Source organism: Balaenoptera borealis (assembly GCF_965194805.1).
Source record: "Balaenoptera borealis genome assembly, chromosome: 16".
Lineage (NCBI taxonomy): Eukaryota > Metazoa > Chordata > Mammalia > Artiodactyla > Balaenopteridae > Balaenoptera > Balaenoptera borealis.
In genome coordinates, this window is record NC_138872.1 from 10,151,787 (window position 1) to 10,165,234 (window position 13,448).

General features: G+C 39.6%; 1 protein-coding gene and 1 pseudogene across 4 annotated transcripts in view; both read left to right on the plus strand.

Moving 5' to 3' along the window:
- SALL4 (spalt like transcription factor 4) overlaps window positions 1–13,448 on the plus strand; it is a 108,277-nt gene that overhangs the window by 6,979 nt on the left and 87,850 nt on the right. The gene's annotated exons all lie outside the window — the stretch shown is intronic.
- Window positions 1,709–11,562, plus strand: LOC309614412 (large ribosomal subunit protein eL39 pseudogene; annotated as a pseudogene). Its single transcript has one exon. The product of its transcript is annotated as a large ribosomal subunit protein eL39 pseudogene (transcript).

The window sequence follows — 13,448 nt, forward strand, 5'->3', positions numbered from 1 at the left end:
TATGTCCTGACCCCGTTGAGGGTAGGAAGTGTTGGTCAAGGGCAAAGAGAACTATCTGGTTTTGAGCTTTTCTATTTTGGTCACAGGTGTTCTCATTTCCTAGCAGACAGGGTCCTTCACGGTAGGGTAGTTGTTAACTAGTTAGGGACCCCAGAGCCTTCTCCCTGCCCGCCTCGTTGCACTGTGAACTCTGCTCACACAGGCCTCTCCTTAACTCCTTTGCCACCTTTGGAACTTGGACCACAGGTGTCCTGGAAGAGCCACCTTTTACCCCTTCCCCTCGCTTTCCCTGGTCTGAATCCTGCCCATCCCTCCAGCTGCCTTTCCGTCCCCCGGCCAACCCGATGACAAGATGACTCCCATTTGAATTCACACAGTGCCTGTCCTGATCTGGGCCAAGGGAAGCCTTTCTGGAAATGGACTGGGTCAATGCAGGGTCAGTTCTTAGCGGGAAGTATGTGCCCCACATAGTAATTCATTACGCATGCTCAACACACAACTGGTGTTTATTGGAGCTATTCTAATGACCACCTAAAGCCATGGTTCTCCAAATGCGGTCTCAATCCAGCAGCGTCAGCAGCATCTGTAAACTTGTTATGAATGCAAGTCTTGGGCCCCAACTAAGACTTACTGAATCAGAAACTCTAGGGGTGCTCCCCGACAGTCAGCCTCTGTACAAACTCTCCAAGTGATTTTTTTTTTTTTTTTTGGGTGTGTTGGGTCTTTGTTGCTGCGTGCGGGCTTTCTCTAGTTATGGCGAGCAGGGGCTACTCTTCATTGTGGTGCGCAGGCTTCTCATTGTGGTGGCTTCTCTTGTTGCAGAGCACGGGCTCTAGGTGCGTGGGCTTCAGTAGTTGTAGCACGTAGGCTCAGTAGTTGTGGCTCGTGGGCTCAGTAGTTGCGGCTCACGGGCTCTAAAGCACAGGCTCAGTAGTTGTGGTGCACGGGCTTTGTTGCTCCGCGGCATGTGGGATCTTCCCAGACCAGGGCTCGAACCCGTGTCAGCTGCATTGGCAGGCAGATTCTTAACCACTGCGCCACCAAGGAAGTCCTTCTCCAAGTGATTTTTTGCACTCGCTGAGAAACACTGAAGTTCGAGAACCACTGGTCTCAAGCATTGGTTTATCCTGGCTGCACATTACGGAGGCCTGTTAAATCCCAACATCCAGGTAAGAAATGATGGCATCTTGGACAAAGGGAAAGGAGTTAGACTTCATCCTCTGAAGGGAGGAGGGTCAAGGAACTTGCAGATATATTTTAAAAGCCTCACATTCCGCCTTACCTTGCTTTATTTTTCCTTAGAGTTGTTATCACTCCTGACACATTATGTGTCTACTTCCCTGTGTGTTTGTTGTGCTCAATATATATATTTTTGAGTGAATCATTCACCATGTGGTAATGCCTGTTACATTTGGAAAAAAAATCAGACTGTTTGCTGGGAATCCAACGGGAAAAAAATGTCTGCTGACAGAGGAGGAGACCAGAGAGGCTTAAGAAAATAATGCCCTGTAGTGGCGAGTACTCAGTAGCTGAGAGCGTCCAGCAGGGTTGCTTTCCCGGGGGCTTTGGCTATAGCAAGTCAGCTGTCCAGGAGGATGGGGAACAGCTAATGGAGGTGCCTTAGCATCCAGATCCTGGAATTATTCCTGATCTGTTGTTCACGTGACAGACTGTTGCCTTCTCAAATGGGCTGCTTGTTCCCAAAGAGAAAGGGCTACGTCTTAGTGTCTTGGTGTTCAGTACACATAATGCAGTGTACTTAAAATTCATTGGCTACTTAATTGAGAGACACCAGGCCTGGTGGAATAATAATACAGCTATGGTTTATTGAGTGTAAGCTGGGTGCCAGGTACAGTACTGAATGCTGATGTGCATTGCCTCAAAGAGTTGTGTCCATTTTATGATGGGGACACTGAGACCTAGAGAGATAAAAAAAAAGAAGGGTCTGGCACATGGAGGGGACTCAGTAAATAGCTGTAGAATGATTGGACTCCTGTTATGTGGTTATGCCTCCACATTGTGTACACCCAACCTCTGTTTACTGTGTGGAGATTATAATTGGAGTAGGTAATTTTTCTTTTTTTTTTTGGCTGCGTTTGGTCTTCTTTGCTGTGCGGGGGCTTTCTGTAGTTGCGGCGAGCAGGGGCTACTCTTCGTTGTGGTGCACGGGCTTCTCATTGCAGTGGCTTCTCTTGTTGTGGAGCACGGGCTCTAGGCATGCGGGCTTCAGTGGTTGTGGCACACGGGCTCTAGAGCACAGGCTCAGTAGTTGTGGTGCACGGGCTTAGTTGCTCCACGGCATGTGGGATCTTCCCGGACCAGGGCTCGAACCCATGTCCCCTGCATTGGCAGGCGGATTCTTAACCACTGCGCCACCAGAGAAGCCCCACAATTTACTTTTAAAGTTAAGGAAAATTTCCCAAATCAGGTGCCTTTAGAATCATGTTATCCTCACCTCCACCTCTGTCCCTTCATTGCATCATCCTGAAGGCAAAAACAGACCTCTGTCCCTCCCCCTAATGCCCATCGTCACTATGCTGATTCACATATATCAGATACTAGACTTTGGGAGGGAGAGGGGCTGGCAATTATAAGGGAGAAGTAAGTATTGGCCTCCTTCCTTTATATTTAGAGTGTTCTTTTTAAAAAACAAAAACAAAACAAACAAACAACCTGGTTGCACATTGGTATCAACAAAGACCGTGTTTAAATTTGGATGCTGAATTCCTGGTAACTGAAGGGTTTGAATCATCCTCTCATGCTTTCATTTGTGTCTATTGCACAGTGATTCTGTGCTAGTCATTGTGATAAGCACTAGAGGTACAGCAGTAAGAAGACACACTGACCTAGGCCTTTCAACCCACCACAACAGCAGAGAATTAGAGTTCAGCTCTCCCTTGTCATTAGCTGTAAAAATTATTTTCTAAACGCATCTACCAAGAGCCCCCATGCTAGCCTGTTAGCCCCACCTGAGTGGCTTCAAACCTGGCAGCCCCATCCTCTTCCTCAGGGTGCTTGAGATTCTGATAATTCCTCTGGAAGATTCTCTCAGATTTGTCCTCCAACCATGTTACCTGTTCATTCAGCTTGATGTGACTTGAAATTTCAGAATTTGATTTTATTTTGTGGGATGTATTTATTTTTTAAATTCAAAAAAATTCTGTTCATTATTTGAAAATTCAAATATTGTGTGAATATATGGTATAAAAGTGAAAGTCTACACCATGTCCCAGAGAAAGCCACTATTACTAGTTTGGTGTATTTTCCATTCTTTTTTTAATGTATAAATTAACATATATTATTATCTTTTAAGAGAATTATACTCTTCATACTATCTTTCGACTAGCTTTTTTCTCTAAACAATACATTCTAGATGTGTGCTGTTCAGTACAGTACTATGAGCCTCCTGTGGGAATTCAAATTTAAATACATAAAAAATTAAATAAAATTAAACCTTCAGTTCTTCAGTTACAGTTGCCACATTTCAAGTGCTACAGGTGGCAAGTGGCTACCGTATTGGGCAGACATAGAACATTTCTATCATCACAGAAAGTTCTATTAGATAGCACTGCTCTACATAACTTTCCATGTCCATCTATAGACTTTCTATTTCATTCATTTTTTTTTTACCTCATCATTTTGCTTTGTATGAATATACATCAATATACTTAATCATTTCTACTGCTAGACATTGAGTTTGTTTCCAGTTTTTCACAGTTGCAAACAGTGCTGCAAAGTACATCCTCATACATAAAATGTGCCTCACTTGTGCCCTGACTCTGCAGAATGAAATCCCAGAAGTGAAAATGCTCAGTCAAAAGTTATAAAACTCAATTTAAATTTTCAGTTTTTAAAATAAAACCTTTGTTCTCCAGGAGCTGAGACTGAGAATAGACGTCCCTATTGGTTAATCGGTCTGATTATATATCAGTATAGGGTAGAAGAAAGGAAAATGGTCTGTGGCTTTGGGTAATTTTACTATCCACAAATTATAGCGGTACAATTTGTGAAGTTGCATCTTAAATGGAAATTTGGTTTTAAAGCCAGTGTGGAAGGTAAAAAATACATAGAGTCATAAAATTGCCCTCAAAAAATCTCTTAACTTGTAAATAAACGTCATACCTTCTCTTAATAAGTCTGACATAGCCTGTCATTCCTCTATGGCAGGAAGCACTGAATGTTTAATGGGCCAGAAGGCAGATAAAGAAAGGGCCCCACTTTGGCTATCAGTTTTCCCATCCATGAAATAAGTAGGTTGAAACTCCCAAACACATTTCCAGGCAAAATGGTCCATGACTCCCAAAAATGTACTGGCTAGACAATATCCCTTTAGTGACTGCCTGAAAGAAATAAACATAGCACCAGAAAAGCCAGATGTATAAAGAAAGTAAATAGTCATTCGTTCATAAAATGTTGTTAATGAATCCAGTATTATAACACAGTGCTTCTCAAGCCACTCACTATTTTAGAATATTCAAATAGATTGTACATACACAGATTTCCACTTCTGGCCATGATGGAATAACAGAGACTAGATTTATCCTCAGTCCTTAAATAATTAAAAAACAAAACCGCACTAAATATGTGAAGCCTACCTTTTCAGACATTGGGCAATAGGAAGATCTTGACAGGTTGTCTGAGAAAAAGGAAACAAATTAGTGAAACTTTGATTGCTGGATTTCTGCCTGGAGGCACAGTCAAGAGTGCAGAACATTTCTCCAAAGAAGGCATACAAGTGGCCAACAGTCACATGAAAAGATGCTCAACATCACTAATGATTACAGAAATGCAAATCAAAACTACAATGAGGTATCACCTCACAATGGTCAGAATAGCCTTCATCAAAAAGTCTACAAATAATAAATTCTGGAGTGGGTGTGGAGAAAACGGAACCCTCCTACACTGTTGGAGGAGGAGGAATGTAAATTGGTGCAGCCACTATGGAGTTCCAGTATGGAAGTTCCTTCAAAAACTAAAGATAGAGTTACCATATGATCCAGCAATCCTACTCCTGGGTATCTATACAGAAAAGACAAAAACTCTAGTTTGAAAAGATACATGCACCCCAATGTTCATAGCAGCACTATTTACGATAGCCAAGACGTGGAAGCAACCTAAGTGCCCATCAACACATAAATGGATAAAGAAGATGTGGTATATATATATATATATATATATATATACACACACATACACATATACATACACATACATACACAGTGGAGTATTACTCAGCCATAAAAAAGAATGAAATAATGCCATTTGCAGCAACATGGATGGACTTAGAGACTATCATACTAAGTGAAGTAAGTCAGAGAAGAAAAATATCACATGATATCACTTATATGTGGAATCTTAAAAAAAAATGATACAAATGAACTTATTTACAAAACAGAAACAGACTCACAGACATAGAAAACAAACTTACAATTATCAAAGGGGTAAGGAGTGGGGAAAGATAAATTAGGAGTTTGGGATTAACAGATACACACTACTATATATAAAATAGGTAAACAACAAGGACTTACTGTATAACACAGGGAACTCTATTCAATATCTTGTAACAACCTATAATGGAAAAGAACCTGAAAAAGAGTATATATATAGAACTGAATCATTTTGCTATACACCTGAAACTAACACAACATGGTAAATCAACTATACTTCAACTAAAAAAAAGATTTAATATTGTAAATATTAAATACACTTAAATATAAAACAAGAAAAATTAAATTTAAAAAAATTTTAAAGAATTAAAGTAGAACCTACACTTGTGTGCACATGTTGCCATTTATGGTGCTCATTATCATTTTGTAAATCTGTTCACCTCCAGTATTGGTGCCTTCAGAGCAGAAAGATTCCCCTTTCCTTTCATCACCAGTAGACCTGCCATTCATAAACCATCTCAACTTCTATCCATCTTAAAATATCTTGGGCTTCCCTGGTGGCACAGTGGTTAAGAATCCGCCTGCCAATGCAGGGGACACAGGTTTGAGCCCTGGTCTGGGAAGATCCCATATGCCGTGGAGCAACTAAGCCCGTGCACCACAACTCCTGAGCCTGCACTCTAGAGCCCATGAGCCACAACTACTGAGTCCACGTGCCACAACTACTGAAGCCCGCGTGCCTAGAGCCTGTGCTCTGCAACAAGAGAAGCCACTGCAATGAGAAGCCCACACACTACAACAAAGAGTAGCACCCATTTGCCACAACTAGAGAAAGCCCATGCACAGCAACAAAGACCCAACACAACCAAAAATAAATAAATAAAATAAATAAATTTGTAAAAAAAGAAAGAAAATAAGGGGAGAGATACCCCCTCCCTTTAATTAAAAAAAATCTTAATTTCACTTGAATTTTTCAAACATGTTGGACAAAGTTTTATTTTATAAAATGGTAATAAGCTGTTATAAAAACTACTAATACCCCAAATGAAATTGGATGCATGTCATAAGTAGATGATTCAAATTAAGGAGTGCCAATCATGAAAATATATTCAGCAACATGTAACCTTTTTTACAAATAAAAGAAATGTAACAGTAATGAAAAAGAGAATGCAGAGCACAGAGGAAAATATCCTGCACAGCATGGCTGTCTCACTAAGTTGAGACAGATATTGGAGTTCAAAAAGTCTGAGGTGACTGGAAGTTGTTGGACAGAATTCCAGAAAGAAAGGAACAACACAGAAAAAGAGCTCTAGTGATCTACATAAGGAATCCTTTCAGTCTTTGCTGAATATTATGACATGTGTCCACAATATTGAGCAAAGAGTGACTGGGAAGCTTTAAGCTGAACAATTCTCAGGTCTCAGACAGAGCTGGATATTTTCAAATTCCTACCATCCCGATTGGAGAGCTCTCATTGATCACTCAGGATATTTAGTAAAGACCACAAAAGGGCCACATCTTAATAGTGAGGCTAAACTACCCCTAGATATCCCTGGATTATTCTAGTTGTTTCCTGACAAAGGTTATAAACAAGCCTCAAAAGCATCACACTGAACTGCAAGTAACTTAACTGCCTGCTAGAGCAAAGTCTAACATTCTTCAGAGGAAGGCAATGAAATGCAGATATTCAACAATTTAAAATCACAGTGTCCAGCATCTAATAAAAAAATTACTAGACAAGCAATAAGGAGGAAAATATGACCCATAACCAGGAAAAATATCAGTCAATAGAAACAGACCCAGAATTGAAGAGATGAGGGAATTTGCAGACAAGGGCATTGAAACAGCTATTATAACTCTGTTCAAATATTTAAAGGAAAACTTGAAAAGTGGGGAGAGAAATGAAAGATAAAGAACTAAAAGGAGGGCTTCCCTGGTGGCGCAGTGGTTAAGAATCCGCCTGACAATGCTGGGGACACGGGTTTGAGCCCTGATCCGGGAAGATCCCACCTGCTGTGGAACAATTAAGCCCGTGTGCCACAACTACTGAAGCCCACACTCCTAGAGCCGTACTCTGCAACAAGAGAAGCCACTGCAATGAGAAGCCCGTGCACCGCAATGAAGAGAAGTCCCCGCTCACGGCAACTAGAGAAAGCCCACATGCAGCAACAAAGACCCAACTCAACCAAAAATAAATAAATAAATTTATTAAAAAAAAAATAAAAGGAACTGCTAGTGGAAAAATTACTGGACGATATTAACAGTTTTTTAGATACTGCAGAAGAAAAGCTCAATGAATGAAGACATAGCAATAAAAACCATCCAAATTGAGAGACAGAAAAGACAAAAGATTGAAAAACATGAACAGAGTCACAGTGACCCATGGGACGATATCAAGTGGTCTAACATATGTGTAATTGAGGTCTCAGAATAAGAGGAGGGAAGGAGGCGTGCAGAAAAAATATTTGATGAAATAAAGGCCAAATTTTTTCAAAATTTGGTGACAACTATCAATTCACAAAACGAAGAAACTAAATGAACCCAAAGCAGATAAAAATAAAACCACAAGAAGATATATCATAATCAAATTCCTGAAGTTTTCCTCTGCCATTCTGGTGTGTGCACTCGACTCTGTTCCTCACCATGTCTTCTCACAAGACTTTCAGGATCAAGCAATTCCTGGTCAAAAAAAAGGAGAATTATCCCATTCCTCAGTGGATTTGGTTGAAAACTGGTAATAAAATCAGGTACAACTCCAAGAGGAGATATTGGAGAAGAGCCAAGCTGGGTCTATAAGGAATCGCACATGAGATGGTACACATATTTATGCTGAATCAAGGTCATTTGCATCTTACCATCTCACCCTGAAAACCACTACTATGTGGACAACTGGATGTATTTTATTGGGAAAATGATTTTTCTCTTTGTTTTAGTTTATCTGCACTAGTAGTTTGGCTCAGAAATAAATATGTGAGAACCTTTTGTTGGAAAAAAAGACAAAAACAAAAAACAAATTCCTGAAAACCAATGACTAAGAGAAAATCTTAAGAGAAAGCAGAAGAAAAAAAAAAGTCATTGAATATACAGGAAGAAAGAGTTACATTTCTTGTTAGACATTATGCAAGTCAGACACAATGGAAGTGCTGAAACTGTCAACCTAGAATTCAATACCCAGTGAAGATATCTTTCAAAAATGAATGCAAAATAAAGATCATTTCAAACAAACAAAAATGAGAGAATTTGTCACCAGCACTGCAAGAAATGATAAAGAAAATTTCTCAAATGGAAGGAAAATGATATCTGATAGAAAACTGGATGTACACAAAGGAATAAAAAGTGCCAAAAGTGATAAATATGTGGATAAATATAAAATACTTTTTTCCCCTCTATTTTTAATGTCTTTAAAAGATCATTGAAAAAAAAAAAGATCATTGAAGTACAGCATGGATAAAGGGGAAAAAAAGAAATTTTACAAGGGACAAACCTAACAAATACTACCTCAGATAGGCACTCAAAGTTAACATAAACAGTGTTGATAGTTCGTACCCTCGATGTGATGAGAATGGCTTTACTGCCATGGTCTTCCTCCCACAAACATATGACATCAGACAAATCCCAGTTGAGGACATGCTACAAGATACCTGCATACTACTCCTCAAAACTGTCAAAATGAAACAACATGAACAGTCTGAAAAACTGTGACAGCCAAGAGGAGCCTAAGAAGACATGACAACTAAATATCATATGATATCCTGAATAGGGTCCTCGCACAGAAGAAAGACATCAGATAAAAACTAAGGAAATCTCAATAAAGCATGCACTTTAGTTCATAATTAAGTATCAATATTGATTCATTAATTGTAATAAATGTACCATGCTAATGTAAGATGTTAATAATGGGGGATACTGTTTTTACTGTTTAAAGTAAAATTGACTGTTTAAAGCAAAAATGTCAAAGTATTTTAACATTTATAACCAAAGTAGTAATAAAATTTATGACAAATAAAGCACAAAAGACGTGGGGGAAATGGAAAGATCTTACTACAAGTATTGTATCATTTGATGGTGGACTGCAATAAATTAAAATACATATGATAAACCCTAGAGCAACCACTAAAAAATAAAAAGATATAGCTAATAATCCAACAGTGAAGATAAAATGGAATCCTAAAAAATAACTCAATTAACCCAAAAGAAGGCAGGAAAAAAAAAAAAAAGAGCAAATGAGACAATAGAAAACAAAGAGCAAGATTGTAGACTTAACTCCAATCATATCAAAAATTACTATAAGTGTAAATGACCTAAATATTCCAATTAAAAAGTCAGAGATTGTCAGGCTACATAAAAAGGCAAGACTCGGGCTTCCCTGGTGGTGCAGTGGTTAAGAATCCGCCTGCCAATGAAGGGGACACAGGTTCGAGCCCTGGTCCGGGAAGATCCCACATGCCGCAGAGCAACTAAGCCTGTGCACCACAACTACTGAGCCTGCGCTCTAGAGCCCACAAGCCACAACTACTGAGCCCACGTGCTGCAACTACTGAAGCCCACGCACCTAGAGCACGAGCTCCACAACAAGAGAAGCCTCCGCAATGAGAAGCCCATGCACTGCAAAGAAGAGTAGCCCCCACTCGCTGCAACTAGAGAAAGCCTGCTCACAGCAACGAAGACCCAACACAGCCAAAAATAAATAAATAAAATAAATAAATTTTTAAAAAAATACATCATGTTAAAAAAAAAAAGGCAAGACTCAACTGTATGCCATCTCCAAGAAACCCATTTTAAATATAAAAATATAGAGATTAGAAGTAAAGAATTGAAAGAGATACACAATGCAAACACTAAGCAAAATAAAGCAGAGTGGCTATACTAATTTCATACAAAGTAGACTTCAGTACAAGACATATTACCAGGGATTAAATGGGACATTTCAAAATGAAAATGGGAAAAAAAAAAAAAAAAAAATGAAAATGGGGTCAGTTCACCAAATGACATAATCCTAAATCTGTATATCCTTAATAACACAGAACTGAAAGAATAACACAGGCACATAGTATGGAACTCAAAACAAACAAAAATATGAATTGTTTGACACATTGACTGGGAGTTTATCTGTGAGATAAATTTCTATAAATTGAAGTGCTGGGTCAAAGTACATATTGATTAAAAATTTGATGGATACTGCCTAATTGCTGTCAAGGGGAGATGGTGGGGTAAAGGAACAATTGCTGTTAACAGTAACCTAATAAGAATAAGAATAATAGCTAAGGGACTGCCCTAGTGGCGCAATGGTTAAGAATCCACCTGCCAATGCAGGGGATGCGGGTTCGAGCCCTGCTCCAGGACGATCCCACATGCCACGGAGCAACTAAGCCCATGCGCCACAACTACTGAAGCCCGTGCACCTAGATCCCGTGCTCCAAAACAAGAGAAGCCACCGCAATGAGAAGTCCGCGCACCGCAACGAAGAGTAGCCCCCGCTCGCCGCAACTAGAGAAAGCCCGCACAGCAACGAAGACCCAACACAGCCAAAGATAAATTAATTTTTAAAAAAAGAATAATAGCTAAGATTTTTTTGAGTACCTACCATGTGCCATACTGTTCTCATTTATTAACTTTTTACTCTCATGAGGGAGGCACTCTGCCTCTCGCATTTTATAGAAGACTTCTGGGCTAGCGGATTATAAAAGGGAGCGTGAATGCAGGGAGGGCAGATACTGCAAGTTATGCGTATCACAAATCCTGGAAATCTTCGCTTACACTCATCCTTAATTTTTCCTGTGTGACTGGGTAGCTAAAAATGGAGAATAGAGTAGCCAATTCATCTTCCACGACTCTCTCGGAGGATTGCTTTGCTTTGCTTTGCTTTGCTTTGCTTTGCATTTTAGCTCTAGAGGCTGGAAACTGCCTTCCAATACAGTTTTCTTAATGGACATTGAAATGTGAATTTCATGTAGTTTTCATGCATCATGAAATAATCTTCTTTTGATTGTTTCTCAACCATTTAGCCAGAATAAAGTGCTTCACCTCAGTTGAACACCATACCCCTCCCTTTCCAAGATTTTCACCTCAGCACCACCACCCTGCCCCCACCCAGCTTAACATGCTTCCTTCTATTGTGAAAAGAAAATTCCATGAATGCAGAAGCAGAGACTCATGGATTTTCTTTTTTTTCCTCCTCAAGGTGCTTACCTAAGATGAGCTTTGTGATTGGAATGCAAAGGGGCATCAAATGGACTCCCAATCGCATTAGGGAAGATAAGCAGTTATCAGATGGTTTGACCGATTGGGTGGTGAAGTATTTTCCTGAGGAAACCACTTTCGGTATTGCCTTCAGAGGGGCTTAACAAACTGGTTCTCGCCTCCTAAAGTTATGGTTGCTGACTTTGGCTTTGGGTATACTAATTTTTTTTCTGATCAGTTGCTGCCAACACAGGTTTTGATTTTACAAATTAAAAGGGCTGGAAAATCTCCCAATTATTTTGCCCACCAAGGCAATCTCCAAATCACTGAATGTGCTCTCCACTGTAATCACGGGTCATCTGTTTTCTAAAATCAGAGTATGGGACAAAATAAGTTTCTTTTAGGGCTTTCTTTCAAGATGAAATCTTCCATTTCTAAAAGTAAAATTCCAAGCTGAATTGAGAGCCACTGGCAGTGCCTCCTAAAGTGAAAATTCTTGGGGACTTAAAAAAAAAATTCTCAACTGCCCCCAAAACATACTAATCATTTTTAATCAACTTTTCCTTGTCTTTCTGACTACAGACATTCTCAGCATTTGGAAAAGCCCATTCACTGGACAAGTTGTAATATTCATTATAATCATAAAAATGACAAGGATTTTTAAAGCCAGATGCCAACCCAGTGAGAAAGAGCTTAACAGGACTTTTGGGCTGAGAAGCCCAGGGAGATTTTGAGTCTGCAGTGAGTAACTTGAAGGGAAATCCTGACTCCAATTATAAAGCAAAGACAAAATCCCCTCAATCCTTTCAATACATCCAACTTCTCTGGCCAAATTGTGTTCTTTCTCCTCCCCACACCCTACCCCCTCCAGCATTTCCATAAACAATATGGCTATCAGGCCAAGCCTCTTGGTCAGCAAATAAAGGCAGAGAGCTAAGTAAATTTGCTTCCCAGCAATTATTTTTGTGAGGTCACGGAGTTAAGCATTAAAAGAATACTACTGCGGATGGGGGTATTCAGTAACTGTATGATTTGTGCTGCAAAACTGACAAAAGGAGCCAGCCACTCTTCTACTTTTATACCCACAGAAATCATTGACTATGGGGTCTTTGTTCCCTAAATTCATCTAAGAGGAATCTTTCACATGAACGCCCCTGCATTCCTGCTAATCCCCTCCTGCGCTCTGCTTCCCAAAGAAAGTCCATTTGGTCATTTGGTCTGAGTCTCCACCTGCAATTTATCAGGATAATTATGACCTGAAAAAAAAAAGAAAGAAAGAAAATAAAGCAAGAACAAAGAAAAAAAAAATAAAGAAAAATCCACCAAGATCTTTAGTATCCAGAGCGGGAATGAGCAAACTTCTTCTGTAAAGGGGCAGAGAGTGAATATTTTTAGCTCTGCGACTCATACAGTTTCTGTGGTGAGACTGCCCACCAATGAATGTGGAATAAAAACAGTCACAGATATCACTTAAGTAAATGACGGTGGCAGCTGGGTTCCAATAAAACTTTATGGACACCGAAATTGGAATTTCTGTAATTCTTATGTGTCATAAAAGTAGTATTCTTTTGATTGTTTCTTGACCATCTAAAAATGTAAAAACCATTTTTAGCTCATGGGTGGATTTGGTCCAGGGACTGTAGTTTACAGACCCTTGATCTAGAAGAATCTGGCCTTGGAAACCCCTTTTGGTCTGAATGATGTCATTCATATTTGATGGGTCTTGCTCTTGTCACAGGCAGGTATGTACACTTGACAACACAGCTGGACAATGATTTCTGGATTTTAATATCCTATTCAAAAACGTAGTGAGGAATTCCAGGAATTTAAGCCAGGAAACTGGACTTCATGCCACATACACTGAAAAATCCTCACCAGGCT